Source organism: Doryrhamphus excisus, linkage group LG16 (assembly GCF_037039965.1).
Source record: "Doryrhamphus excisus strain RoL-2023G ecotype Guam linkage group LG16, RoL_Dexc_Guam_v1.1, whole genome shotgun sequence".
In the NCBI taxonomy this organism is placed as follows: domain Eukaryota; kingdom Metazoa; phylum Chordata; class Actinopteri; order Syngnathiformes; family Syngnathidae; genus Doryrhamphus; species Doryrhamphus excisus.
The window spans coordinates 4247959-4263608 of record NC_136372.1 but is presented as its reverse complement, the minus strand read 5'-3'; the positions used below and the strand labels follow the sequence as shown (position 1 = coordinate 4263608).

Sequence of the window (15650 nt, the reverse complement as noted above, 5' to 3'; positions counted from 1 at the left end):
TTCCTCACGAGGGTCGCGGGGGTGCTGTCTTCGGGCGAGAGGCGGGGTACACCCTGGACTGGTGGCCAGCCAATCACAGTGCACATATAGACAAACAACCATTCACACTCACATTCATACCTATGGACAATTTGGAGTCGCTAATTAACCTAGCATGTTTTTGGAATGTGGGAGGAAACCGGAGTACCCGGAGAAAACCCACGCATGCACGGGGAGAACATGCAAACTCCCCACAGAGATGGCCGAGGGTGGGAATTGAACCCTGGTTTCCTAGCTGTGAGGTCTGCGCGCTAACCACTAGACCGCCGTGCCGCCCTAAGACAATATTATGCTATTTAAATTATTTAAGGACTGCACGGTGGATGAGTGGTTAGCGCACAGGCCTCACAGCTAGGAAACCCGAGTTTGATTCCACCCTCGGGCATCTCTGTGTGGAGTTTGCATGTTCTCCTCTGGTTTTCTCCGGGTACTCCGGTTTCCTCCCACATTCCAAAAACATGCGAGGTTAATTGGCGACTAGCAAAACTAGCAAAACATGATTCCTGAGTGGTTAGCGTGCAGACCTCACAGCTTGAAGACCAGGGTTCAATTCCACCCTCGGCCATCTCCATCTGTGTGTGGCGTTTGTATTTTGTCTTATTTATGTTAAGATGTCTTATTCTCGGCTGCACGGCGGTCTTGTGGTTAGCGCACAGACCTCACAAGGAGACCTGGGTTCAATTCCACCCTTGGGTATCTCTGTGTGGAGTTTGCATGTTCTCCCCGTGCATGCGTGGGTTTTTTTCCGGGTACTCCGGTTTCCTCCCACATTCCAAAAAAACATGCTAGGTTAATTAGCGACTAGCAAAACTAGCAAAACATGCCATGATTCTCGAGTGGTTAGCATGCAGGCTACACAGCTAGGAGACCCGAGTTGAATTCCACCCTCGGCCATCTCTGTGTGGAGTTTGCATGTTCTCCCCGTGCATGCGTGGGTTTTTTTCCGGGTACTCCGGTTTCCTCCCACATTCCAAAAACATGCTAGGTTAATTAGCGACTCCAAATTGTCCATAGGTATGAATGTGAGTGTGAATGGTTGTTTGTCTATATGTGCCCTGTGATTGGCTGGCCACCAGTCCAGGGTGTACTGGACTGGTGTAACCCTCGTGTGGATAAGCGGTAGAAAATGAATGAATATTTAAGCATTATTAGAGCCTTCTAGACATGAAATAACACCCCTATATTGACTTTTAAATGTGTATTACCAAAATTTGTAAATAAAAGGAAATAAAGGGGCTGCGTGGTGTACAAGTGGTTAGCACAGAGGCTTCCCAAATAGGAGACCAGAGTTCAATTCCACCCTCGGCCATCTCTGTGTGGAGTTTGCATGTTCTCCCCGTGCATGCGTGGGTTTTTTTTCCGGGTACTCCGGTTTCCTCCCACATTCCAAAAACATGCTAGGTTAATTAGCGACTCCAAATTGTCCATAGGTATGAATGTGAGTGTGAATGGTTGTTTGTCTATATGTGCCCTGTGATTGGCTGGCCACCAGTCCAGGGTGTAGAAGACAGCTGGGATAGGCTCCAGCACCCCCAAAATGAATGAATGAATGAATGAATGAGCTTGCTAAATCGCTCTTGTTAACATTTTAAACCTGGAGCATCATAAAAGGGTCCGAGGGGGTGAAGTGGGGGGGGGGGGATTTTTTCGACTTCTATAACCCTTTTAAAATGACACACTCTTGATTTCCTGTCATTCCAAATGTAGACGCTAAATAAGGCGTCTGTGCAGACGCACCCAAGAAAAACTTGAATAGATTTTTTTTTTTTTTTTTTAAAGAGCGAGATCAAATGAACATCACACAAAGACGCCGGTGAGTGGAATTGAAAGTGTGATACAGATGATGAAGGGGGGGGGGTGTCTATATGTATGTATTTGTGTGTGTGTGTGTGTGTTGAAAACAGGATTAGACTCCACAGGCCTGGTTCCCACAGATTGCTTGAAATGGGGAACAGATTTAAAGCAGGTGTACTTACTGTGTGTTGACAGGTTTTGATTTCCTTTTTTTTTTTTTTTTTTTTCCACACACATTCAACCCCCCCTCACCCCCACCATCTCTTCTCCTTTTAAGCAGGCCCATGTCAAAACCTGTTTACATGTCCTGAAAAGAAGCGGAACATGTTTCAAAATCGGGTAAACTTGGATGATTTGACACTTTGGGTCGACCTCCATCATGGCTGCCTTTGCTACTGTTGTTAAAAACAATTGTTTTCTTGCACCCCCTCCCACCTTGATTTAAAAAAAAAATATATATATATATTCTTTGCACACATCAAACACGCTAGCTTTTAAGCGCTTCCTCGTACGTGTCAGCAAGTTTGAGAGCTTAAACTGTTTCATGTGTAATGGGATAAGCAAGCAACATGAGCTTCTTTCTATCCAATCCTGCACCAATTGACTGTATATATATATATATTTATATTTATATACTGTATATATATATATATACACATATATATACTGTATGTGTGCCTGATTTTAATGCAATTTGTCAACTCCCCTGCGCTGTGTGGGATTTGTTCCATACTGTTAGATGTGCACTCAATTACATCGCATCTCTGAAGAGTATTTTGCTTGAGAGATTGCTCATCTGGCAATATTAAAAGCTACTTAGCGCACGCCGGACCGGAGAGGAGCAAATGGCGGCGCTCCACACACTTTTTTTTTTTTTTCCAAGCGCTATTTCTTTCTCCAACTGTTTTTAGTTTCATGTGGAACCTCACTGAACGGCCGCAACATTAGGTATGGATGAATTTAAGAAACAATACAAGCAGTTGATGTTTGCTAAATACAAGGATGAAGAGTCTTGAACCAGTCAGGATGTAATTAAATTAAATTAAATTAAATTAAATTAAATTAAATTAAATTAAATTAAATTAAATTAAATTAAATTAAATTAAATTAAATTAAATTAAATTAAATTAAATTAAGAAAGCAGGAAGTGAACAAATGTAACAGTTACTGATTGTAAAAGTACCAGATGGAGGGGTAGGATTTAATAAGCTTTGCTTCTTCCTACTCCTTTTGGACATGTGGAACTGTGGACTGATTATGTGATGCATTCAATTGTAATCTGATGCATGTTCAAATGAAATAAAACCATTACCATTACCATCCTTGAGGACAAAATGACTCAATAGCCACTTCGGTACAAGCTACATTATTTAAAAAAAAAAACAACAAAAAAAAAACTTCAACTGTATTATGGAAAGCAGGAAGTGAACAAATGTAACAGTTAGTGATTGTAAAAGTACCAGATGGAGGGGTAGGATTTAATAAGCTTTGTTTCTTCCTACTCCTTTTGGACATGTGGAACTGTGAACTGATTATGTGATGCATTCAATTGTAATCTGATGCATGTTCAAATGAAATAATACCATTACCATTACCATTACCATCCTTGAGGACAAAATGACTCAATAGCCACTTCGGTACGAGGTACATTATTTAAAAAAAAACAAAAACAACAAAAATAGAAACCTTAAACTGTATTATGGAAAGCAGGAAGTGAACAAATGTAACAGTTAGTGATTGTAAAAGTACCAGATGGAGTGGTAGGATTTAATAAGCTTTGCTTCTTCCTACTCCTTTTGGACATGTGGAACTGTGAACTGATTATGTGATGCATTCAATTGTAATCTGATGCATGTTCAAATGAAATAAAACCATTACCATTACGTGTTCCAATACAATACAAATACAATACAAAATAAACACCAAATACCAGTACAGCAACAGCAAAAATGTAAAAATCCGCATTGATTTTACAAGAATAAAGTCAAAATATTCAAATAAAAATGTTGTAATCTAAAAAACGTTTAACAAGAATAACATAACATAATTTTAGGAGCACAAAGTTGAACTGATATTTGTTTAGAAGTTGGAATTTTTTTAAAACATTTTTGGAAAATTAGCTTCAAATGTTACAAGAATAAAATCAACATTGTGTGGATAAAGTCATAACTACCAGAGGAATGTTTACAAATTAAAAATGTGGAAAAAAAAATAGCTATAATTTTATGACAATAATGTCAAAATATTAAGAGGAAAAACAAAAATGTTTAAATTTGATGACAATAAATTCATATTAGGAGGACAAATGTCATTTTACAGTTGAAATATTCAAGAAAATATGCTTTTAAAGCCTTAATATTGTGAGAAACAAAAAACAAAATGAAGTAATTTTTAAAAAATTAGATTTGGTAAAGAGTAGAATGTTATGGTAATGGAGTCAAACCAATACGGGAATATAATCATATTCCGAGAAGAAAATGGAAATGAATAGATTCAGTGGCATCCTAAAATCCCCATAAATGATATATAGATATATTAGATTGTAGTATATGGAATAGTATTAATATAAGAGCACTGTTTAAAAAAAAAAAAATCCGAAATAGGTGAAATGTTGATACTAATAATAACACAATTTAATATTTGTGGCATTTTTACGACAATATTAATCTCCCCGTCTGTGTTTGAGTCCGGAAAGACTGCATTGGATTATGCAGGCAGCTGTACCTAATATTGCGGCCATTTAATGTACATGAAACCCGACTGGAGGGGTTAATGATTGATGGCAAATATTTTATTAATCATTCCATATGCTCTTCAAATATTATCCCATCCACCTGCTGCATATGATCCTCACACACACACACACACACACACCCTCTCTTTCTTTTTGGTGATCATACATAATTTAGTCCCCGGCCACATCTAATAAATGATGTTGACATATGCTCTTGCAGGGAACGCCGCCTGCAAGTGTTGCTTGATAAGCGTCTTTGCATTTTTCACTGGATCCAATTTTGCCCTATCAGTCAGTCGGCGAGTGTGTGGCGCGGGCCCCTCCCTCCCGAGATGTCCCGGGGCGTCCGATTAGCGAGGGGAGGGAGTGACGGGGGTACAAGGGCGGTGGGGGGGTTTATATAAAGAAATGTGTGTACAATTTAAATAAGTCACTAATAGTGTGTTTATATTTACATGTGGTGATAAGGTGGCATTTAGAAACATCACCGTCGTCATTTTTTTTTTTTTTTTTTTTAAATGTGGCAAGCTTTGTATATATATGTGTGTGTGGGTGGGGGGGTGAAGGGTCAGAGGTCACAGCCCACAGCCGCAAAAAACAGCGAAGATTGAATATAGAGATGAGATTAAAAATTGAAACTCTAGAATTTTTTCTTAAAGAGTAAATATATATATATATTAGTGAAAAAGTTGTAAAATGTGTCCCTTTTCTCTTTTTTTTTTTTATTATTATTTTTTTTTTTTTACATTATATGACATTTTTTCTGCTAATTTCTGCCAATCCTAATCCTACTCATTGCAGGTTTTTCCACATGCACCTTCATATTAATATGTAAAAAAAAAAAAAATAATAATCTTGTGTCATTTCCAGCAAAAGAAAAGCTAATTTAGCAATTAGCAAAAAAATTAAATAAATAAATAAATACCAAAGGACACCTGGATAGCCTTAATATCAATAGATAAACACAAGTAGATAATGGAAAAACTGATATTATCAACGTATTATTGTTTGGTGACTCAATAAAAGTAAAATAAATAAAAAATAAATTAAAAAAAAGAAAAATTGAAACTCGCTCTAAGCGCTCATATATCCAAATATATGTCTGCAGCACCGCCAGGCTGCAATGTATTCCTACACCCTTCCACCCCCACCCCCCCCCACCCACCCCCCACCCCGAGCATTACAGAATCAATTCAATCAATTCTCCACCACCAATTGTTTGTTGTTGTTTGGTAGCCCTCTCTTTCTGCTGACCACACCTCAAGGATTAATATTTGATTAGCCTTTAGGAGAGGTTGGAAAGTACTTATTAACCTTATTTGTCAATCTGTCAGTGCCACGCTGCCGATTGGGCCTCCAGGCGGAGAGCCCAGGGCCCGGAGGGGAGGAGAAGGGAGGGTTCAACAGCGGAGGAGAAGGGGGAGGTGGGGTGGGTGGATGGCTTCAGGGAATATCATGTCCTCTGACGACTGCTCTCCTCTGGCTGTTTCATCCTAATTATCCAGTTTAGGCGGCTGTCACATGCACGGCAATCACTTCAGCACCGGGACACTTCATTAGGTACACCTGCAGGCTAATCACGCTACCATGATGCGCACCCAAATTGCTAAATTAGCTTTTCTTTTGCTGGAAATGACACAAGATTATTATTTTTTAACATATTAATATGAAGGTGCATGTGGAAAAACCTGCAATGAGTAGGATTAGGATTGAAATTAGCAGAAAAAATGTAATATAATGTAAAAAAAATATATATATTTTTTTGTAATATAAAAAAATCTATATTAAATTATAAAGTTATAGGTTATGCTTGAAGTTACCCCCCACAAAATATGATCATATAATAATAAATAAAAAAGATGGAAAAAAATTATTTTATTCATATTTGGTATGTACAAAATGACACAGGAAAGTGGCAAAATTTTAAAATTTTGCTATTTTTAGGATTTTTTTTAAATTTTCAACAAAAATGCTGTATCAAAAATATATTTTTTCTTCTGTGTATTCATAGCCGAAGTTCAAAATCTATAATAAATTATAACGTTATAGGTTATGCTCGAAGTTACCCTCCAAAATTAATAAATTATAATAATAATAAAATTTTAAAATGCCCAAAAAATAATTATATTCATATTTGGTATGCATGAAATGACACAGGAAAGTGACAAAATCTTAAGTAGCTATTTTTAGGATTTTTTTTTTTCAATTTTCACCAAAAATGTAATGTAAAAAAAATAATATTTTTCCCACTGTGCATGCATAACCATAAAAGAAAATGTATAATTAATTATAAAGTATGTTATGCTTACCCCCAGAATATGATATGAATAATAATCAAATAAATACAATGCAAAAATATTAAATGTATTCATATTTGGTATGTACTATGTTAGAAATAATTTTTTTTAGGATTGTTTTTTCCCCCAATAGTCACCAAAAATATATATTTTTTGTCTATACATGCATAACCAACAGTCTAAATGCATAATTGATTAGAATGTATGTTATGCTCAAAGTTACGCCCTGAAAATATGAAGATTTGAATAAAAATAATGCAAAAAAAATAATATTTATACAACTTTATTATGCCATTTCCACGTTAAAAGTACCCATTCAACAAATACAAAAATAATCTGAAATCCAAATTTGCCTCAGTAAATTTTGAGATAACCTCCAATGGCGTGGTGGTAGACAACCATAATACATACCCGTATGAAATGCGACACATTTGGAATCAGCTATAACGTGGGATATATGTACCTAATGTTGTGGCTGGTCTTATTGTCTTATTGTTAATTAATAATGTGCTGCTCTTGTGTGCTGGAGCAATGCTGTGGTTTCTTTATCCAATCAAATAAGAAGTACGAGCAAAGACGCTCGTAAAGCAAACAAATAAAAAGCCACTCAGGTCATTTTCATTAAAAGGCATGAAGACAAAACACGGACTCATTTGAAGATCGGCCTTGGCAAAAACCTTCCCGCGATACGCCGACCCTTTTTTTTTTTTCATTAGTAATTTTAATTAAGTCTTTGCGCACAACACCGAAATTGACTTTATGCATAATTGTTCATTATACGTCTTGTTTTCTACAATGGGGAAATTAAGGGGCCTCAAACGGATGAACGCGAGACGTGATTAGTCTCCTTCCTCCCAAACGTATCGTCTCTCCCCCCCCCCCCTACCGCTACCTCTTTTTTAATGCCCGCCTTGAAAGTGATACTCGGCGCGTGAAAACATTTAATGAATTGCCAATTTTGTTGTCAAATCAAGATAACAGAGACTCTTTGGGGAAATTTAAGATGGAGGATGCACGTTTTGAGCAATCATGCAAAGCATACGCATATTTATTTTGGATATTATTGGGGTAGGGTTAGGGGTAGGGTTAGGGTTAGCCTAACCCTAGGGTTAGGGTTAGGGGTAGGGTTAGCCTAACCCTAGGGTTAAGGGTTAGGGGTGGGGTAGGGTTGGTTAGGGTTAGTTAGGGTTAGGGTTAGGGTTAGGGTTAGGGTTCAGGCTAGGGTTAGTGTTAGTGTTAGGCCTAGGGTTGGTTAGGGTTAGGGTTAGGGTTAGTTAGGGTATGGGTTAGCCTAACCCTAGGGTTAGGGTTCGGGCTAGGGTTAGGGTTGGTTAGGGTTAGGGTTAGTTAGGGTTAGGGTTAGGGTTAGCCTAACCCTAGGTTTAGGGCTAGGGTTAGGGCTAGGGTTAGTGTTGGTTAGGGTTAGGGTTAGTTAGGGTTAGGGTTAGCCTAACCCTAGGGTTAGGGTTCAGGCTAGGGTTAGGGTTCAGGCTAGGGTTAGGGTTCAGGCTAGGGTTAGGGTTAGGGCTAGGGTTAGGGTTGGTTAGGGTTAGGGTTAGTTAGGGTTAGCCTAACCCTAGGTTTAGGGTTAGCCTAACCCTAGGTTTAGGGTTAGGGTTCTGGCTAGGGCTAGGGTTAGGGTTGGTTAGGGTTGGTTAGGGTTAGTTAGGGTTAGGGTTAGGGTTAGTTAGGGTTAGTTAGGGTTAGTTAGGGTTAGGGCTAGGGTTAGGGTTGGTTAGGGTTAGGGTTAGTTAGGGTTAGGGTTAGGGCTAGGGTTAGGGTTGGTTAGGGTTAGGGTTAGGGTTAGCCTAACCCTAGGGTTAGGGTTCGGGCTAGGGTTAGGGTTAGGGCTAGGGTTAGGGTTAGCCTAACCTTAGGGTTAGGGTTCGGGCTAGGGTTAGGGTTAGGGCTAGGGTTAACCTAAAATGATTTTCCCCGGACTTCAGCACTCTACGCCGTTATGTCCTTTTGTTTACTCGCTGCAGCCGCCGTGTCGCCTTCCAAGTACGGTAGCACCTCGCTCCCGGATCCGTCTCCTCAACCTCTCTTGTCTTATCTACGATCGTATACGCCCCGGCGCTCTATTGAGCTCAGTCAAAAGAGCGTCCCGTGCTTTTGCCCGTGTTAATTACAGATCCTTTCATGTGATAGAAGGCGGCACTGTAGAGATTGATTACTCTTTGAGCTAAGTTGTCTTCCAATTACTTAGACAATTAGCCAACTAATTAAAATACTTACCCTGTGCATTGGAGAGAGAGAAAAAAAAGGATCTCCCTTGATATATGAGCTGCTAGGGATTCTAACAGCGTCTCAAGCCCTGCAAAAAAAGCCCCACCCCAAATCATCATGTGGATTTAGGACTTAGTGGTTCTTCACTGTGAATGAATAAATGTGTTTATATCATGCATTGTTGCTACACACCATTTAAAACGCATAGAAGGATTTGGAGATCTTCCAGAATCTGCACCTATTCAGCTGTATTTGCTTGGATTTCATTCTGTCCATAAAAACTGTTTTATTTTATTTTATTCCACCCACAGCCCGCCTCCTGGCACGCCCACTCTGCTGTGGTTGGTCACACTCCCAAGTGCTCAGGAGGACTTCTGGATAGCCGCCGGACCCAAGAGGCAGACAGACGCTCCACTGCAGGTCAATTGTCATATTTTTTTGCTCATATTTGACCTGTATCTGATATCAGTACGATTCATATTTTTTCAAATATGACCGAAGCCTCTTATATATGTGGATATATAAGTTCCATAAGTATCTACCATTTTAAAATTAATTGATGATGATTATCCTCGCGGGGGTGCTGGAGCCTATCCCAGCTGTCTTCGGGCGAGAGGCGGGGTACACCCTGGACTGGTGGCCAGCCAATCACAGGGCACATATAGACAAACAACCATTCACACTCACATTCATACCTATGGACAATTTGGAGTCACTAATTAATTGATTAACCAATTAATTAATTGTCATGTTTTTGGAATGTGGGAGGAAACCGGAGTACCCGGAGAAAACCCACGCATGCACAGAGAGAACATGCAAACTCCACACAGAGATGGCCGAAGGTGGAATTGAACTTGGGTCTCCTAGTTGTGAGGCCTGTGTGCTAACCACTCGAACATAGTGCAGCCCATAAAAGTTTTTATTTCCTTTTATTTACAAATTTGGGTAATAAGAGTTTAAAAGTCAATATAGGGGTGTTATTTCATGTCTAGAAGGCTCTAATAATGCTTAAATATTCATTCATTTTCTACCGCTTATCCTCATGAGGGTGACAGGGTTGCTGGAGCCTATCCCAGCTGTTTTCAGGCGGAGAGGCGGGGTACAGCCAGCCAATCACAGGGCACATATAGACAAACAACCATTCACACTCACATTCATACCTATGGACAATTTGGAGTCGTTAATTAACCTAGCATGTTTTTGCTCGCACGGGGAGAACATGCAAACCTCACAAACAGCATGCTAACCACTCAACCACCGTGCGGCTCTCGCTCATAAAATCATCATTGAGAATGTTTACGTTGCCTAAGTGGGAGGCAGTGATGGAAATCAGACAAACCCAACATGATATTCATTCTCTGGACTGCTGACGTTTGGACATCTGGTCATTGTTGTCCTTTTTTACCCCGGCTGACCAACTCCATTATTCCTCCTCTTCCATTCTAATGTTAATTCTCTGTTATCAACGCAAAAGAGGGGGGGGCGACAAATACATATGCACAGGACAATGAGGATGTAGACACGCGTTCAATTTACGCATCCGTAATTGCTTTTGATGATGTAGATAATTATGTTGCACTCGGGAGATTTATGTGACGGGGGCCAATTACAGCCATATCTTATAACCCCATCAACTATAAATACTATTTTGGCAACATGCTATTTTTAGGTGTGGAGTTAGTCCGCGCACATGACAGTTAAAATCACTTACTTGCTACTAATGATTTGATAGTCACTTCATACGTTTGTTTGGCGGCTTCAGAGCTTGCAACGGGTCAAAGGTCGGGTTAAAAGCCAGGTCAAAAGTGTCGAACACAAAATAAACGGTTTATTCACCCAACTTGGTCGACATACATTAGCTTCATACTTGCTCAGTTGAGTCGTCTTTGGTTTTGATTTTGTCAAATTGAAGTGAAATGCAAAGGATCAAAGTTCAAACGGTGCCTTTTTGGGGGGGGGCAAACCACATTGAGTCATATCTCAAATTAAAATGCATAGTCGGAGCGTTCCAAATATGTCGTTATTTTGACAATATACTCCCTTGTGATTGCAGCATAACAAAAAAATAGTCCTTTAATGCTAGACCTATTATGCTTTTTCTGCTTTTCTGACTTATGAATGTAGTTAGAATGTAGTATTGTCATGTAAAATTATGCTAAAGTCGCAGATAATGAAGTTTACGTATTTGGAAGTGAGCCTAGAAAAAAAGTTTGGGATGGCTCAAAATGCTCAGTTTGAAAAGGCGTGGTGTAACTACTCCCTTTGTGATGTCACAGAGGTTCAGAGAAGGGACTTCCTTTGGTTAGTTGTAAAGAAACACAGCGGTGTTCGTGGAATAAATTAAAATAAATACAGCTGGATTAGGTTCCGATTCTGGAAAATCTAAAGTTTTCTGTTCGGGTTATTGTGTGTAGCTGCTCTATAGGTGTCCACAACTCAATACAAAGGGTCAAAAAATGAGCATAATCGGTCCCCTTTAAGGTATAGATTTTAGGTAAGGTTACAGAAGTGTCGAACATGTCATGTACTGTACATGATAAAGTACTATTTTTAGGAAGTACTTTGGGTGTGTGACCAATCACAGCGGTGTTTGTGGAATAAATTAAAATAAATACAGCTGGATTAGGTTCCGATTCTGGAAAATCTAAAGTTTTCTGTTCGGGTTATTGTGTGTAGCTGCTCTATAGGTGTCCACAACTCAATACAAAGGGTCGAAAAATGAGCATAATCGGTCCCCTTTAAGGTATAGATTTTAGGTAAGGTTACAGAAGTGTTGAACATGTCATGTACTGTACATGATAAAGTACTATTTTTAGGAAGTACTTTGGGTGTGTGACCAATCACAGCGGTGTTTGTGGAATAAATTAAAATAAATACAGCTGGATTAGGTTCCGATTCTGGAAAATCTAAAGTTTTCTGTTCGGGTTATTGTGTGTAGCTGCTCTATAGGAGTCCACAACTCAATACAAAGGGTCGAAAAATGAGCATAATAGTTCCCCTTTAAGGTGTTGATTTTAGGTAAGGTTACAGAAGTGTCGAACATGTCATGTACTGTACATGATAAAGTACTATTTTTAGGAAGTACTTTGGGTGTGTGACCAATCACAGCGGTGTTTGTGTAATAAATTAAAATAAATACAGCTGGATTAGGTTCCGATTCTGGAAAATCTAAAGTTTTCTGTGCTGGTTATTGTGTGTAGCTGCTCTATAGAAGTCCACAACTCAATACAAAGGGTCCAAAAATGAACATAATCAGCCCTCTTTAAGGTATAGATTTTAGGTAAGGTCACAGAAGTGTTTAACATGTCATGTACTGTACATGATAAAGTACTATTTTTAGGAAGCACTTTGGGTGTTTGTGTAATAAATTAAAATAAATACAGATGGATTAGGTTCCGATTCTGGAAAATCTAAAGTTTTCTGTGCTGGTTATTGTGTGTAGCTGCTCTATAGAAGTCCACAACTTAATACAAAGGGTCCAAAAATGAGCATAATCGGTCCTCTTTAAGGTATAGATTTTAGGTAAGGTTGAACATGTCACATACTGTACGTAATAAAGTACTATTTGCACAATTTTTATCTTATCATATCCAGACTTGGTTGACTGAAGTCACATTTGATCGGTTTATGGTGATAATTTTATATTTATATTTTTTAAAAGTAAAAGAGAGTTCTTCAGCCCGCAGGCAGCCTCTAACTTTATCAAGTGCGTCTGATTGAAGGAGGATGTCAGAAGGACGTGGAAGTCAAAGCTTCTCCGTCGTCTAATCAGCGACTCTATAAAACAATCTTAGCACCACTTAACCTGCACGCCGGCCCTGATGTGTCTCGGCATGCTCTGTCTCTGTTAATCAATCAGCTCGGGGGGAAAAAAATCCTTCGGTCCGGATGCAAACGTCCGAGAAGACGACTTTGAAGGTCACGCCTCCCAGTTTTTCTTTTAATTACCCTCTTGCAAATAAAGTTTAGGACATTTAAACATCTGAAATTGGATGTGTTTTGTATGGAAAAGGAACACATTGAAAAATACTGTGTGTGTGTGTGTGTGTGTGTGTGTGTGTGTGTACTAGAGGATTTATAAGCAAATGAGATTTTCTCTGGTGTACGTTGCGGGTGTCCCGTTCTGTCAAAACTGTCACCCCCCCGGTTTATTCTCAGCGGAGAGGTGCGCTGATGATGCTGACAACCTCATTTAGCGGGCAGAACAAACTCGCCTCTTTTGTTTCACACTGACAGCTGTTTGCGCTCGCTAATATAGACTTAACTGGCGTGGGACACCATAAATACACATCATATACACGCCACACACACAGCCACAATGAGGTAGCGGCTCCTAATTATTGAAAATGATGTGCAAATTGATGTTTTGTTTTTTTTTTCCTCAAAGAAAACTGCCACTACTGTGTATTAAACGCTAAATTAGGCACCAAAGACCCCTTTAAGGTCATTTCCGGGAGCCTTTACTGATTCTAGTAACTTCCTTTTCACTGCAATTGACACTTGGGACATTATATTTTTGTAATATTCATTAATAACAGTATATATTTTTAAGAAAAACGAAAAAAAAATCAGTTTTCTACTAATTAAAGCACAATTCAAAACAATAAAGCATAAATAACCTATTTACATCCTTCTACATACAGTTTCTAAAATAATTAGAGACCTCTGGACATAGCATAGCACCCCTATAGTCATCTTTACACTCATATTAACCAAAAATAGTACATCTAATCAGAAAGTAAGACATAAATAAGAACGTGCAAACTCCACACAGAGATGGCCGAGGGTGGAATTGAACCCTGGTCTCCGAGCTGTGAGGTCTGCGTGCTAACCACTCGCCGCCGTGCAGCCCCACAATTCTTATTCAATTCAAATAATTAGTTCCAGACTACTCACTAATACTCATTTATTATTTATACATTTTTATTAAATAATTGGAGCATAAATAACCTATTTACATCCTTCTACATACAGTTTCTAATCTTATTAGAGACCTCTGGACATAGCATAGCACCCCTATAGTCATCTTTACACTCATATTAACCAAAATAGTACAGCTAATCAGAAAGTAAGACATAAATAAGAACATGCAAACTCCACATAGAGATGGCCGAGGGTGGAATTGAACCCTGGTCTCCGAACTGTGAGGTCTGCGCGCTAACCACTCGTCCGCCGTGCAGCCCCACAATTCTTATTCAATTCAAATAATTAGTTCCAGACTACTCACTAATACTCATTTATTATTTATACATTTTTATTAAATAATTAGATCATAAATAACATGTTTACATCCATATACATACAGTTTATAATATTATTAGAGACCTCTGGACATAGCATAGCACCCCTATAGTCATCTTTACACTCATATTAACCAAAATAGTACATCTAATCAGAAAGTAAGACATAAATAAGAACATGCAAACTCCACATAGAGATGGCCGAGTGTGGAATTGAACCCTGGTCTCCGAGCTGTGAGGTCTGCGCGCTAACTCATCCACCGTGCAGCCCCACAATTCGTATTCAATTAATTAGTTCGAGACTACTCGCTAATACTCATTTATTATTAGCATAATATTATTAGAGACCTCTGGACATAGCATAGCACCCCTATAGTCATGTTTACACTCATATTAACCAAAATAGTACATCTAATCACAAAGTAAGACATTAATAAGACTTGTTTTTGCGTGTTGTGGACAGGAAGGGATGTCGTAGATTCAGATTTTAGGCGGAGTACGGCCACAAGAGTACCTCATTTTGTTACTGTTGCCGAGTATTCAAACCTGCAGTAATTTTGATGACTAGTAGCTCGTGTGGACTACAGTTCATTAAAGTTCTTTTAATTACTTCAACTGTATTTGTATTTTTGAATTCAGTTTTTTATTACTTTATTAGTTATTATACTTTTATTTACCCAGGCAAGCAATTTAAGAACAAATTATTATTTACAAATTTTGTCATTGTTTTGCTTAAAATGCATATTTTTTTTTACTAATAGGCCGCAGTTATTATATATTATCGTTTACTCTGTTTTTAGTCAACTCTATTTTTTTTCTTTACTGTAAAGCGTCTTTGAGTACTCTGAAAAGCGCTCTACAAATAAAATGTATTATTATTATTATTTACTTTTATGAAGTTACCATTGAAAATAAGTCAAACGTGACATATGACCTGTAGGATACACTGCAATGTGTTTCATAACGGTGGCGTATATTTGAAAATGGGTGTCATATTTACGATGTTAAATAGCACCCGGTGGTCTTTACACCATTTAACATGGCCGCTTCCTTGTTGTAATATCTTGTTTTTTTAGCATCCTCCTCCAATGTAGATGTAATGATCCCACAGAAGGTCAGTTCCATTGTGAGAGAACGAGAGAGTGCATTTTGAATCTGCGGAGCGCGTAATGTTCCTCCCCCGCTGCTTGTACGACAGTTTGGGAATGGCGGCGGAGGCCGGCCGCGTGATGACTCCCATTGTCTGCGGCCATCATTGTTGGAGGTTATTTGGCCCTCGTGAGTGTCAGTGCCAGGGGTGATGGATGAGTGACGGTG

At 38.8% G+C, this 15650-nt stretch overlaps 1 protein-coding gene across 1 annotated transcript in view; it reads left to right on the top strand.

Annotated features, from left to right (window-relative positions):
* galr2b (galanin receptor 2b) overlaps positions 1 to 15650 on the top strand; it is a 126341-nt gene that overhangs the window by 28833 nt on the left and 81858 nt on the right. Inside the window, exon 3 of the mRNA XM_078797466.1 lies at positions 9405 to 9513. The gene's annotated coding sequence lies outside the window, so the exon portion shown is untranslated. The remainder of the gene's footprint in view (positions 1 to 9404; positions 9514 to 15650) is intronic.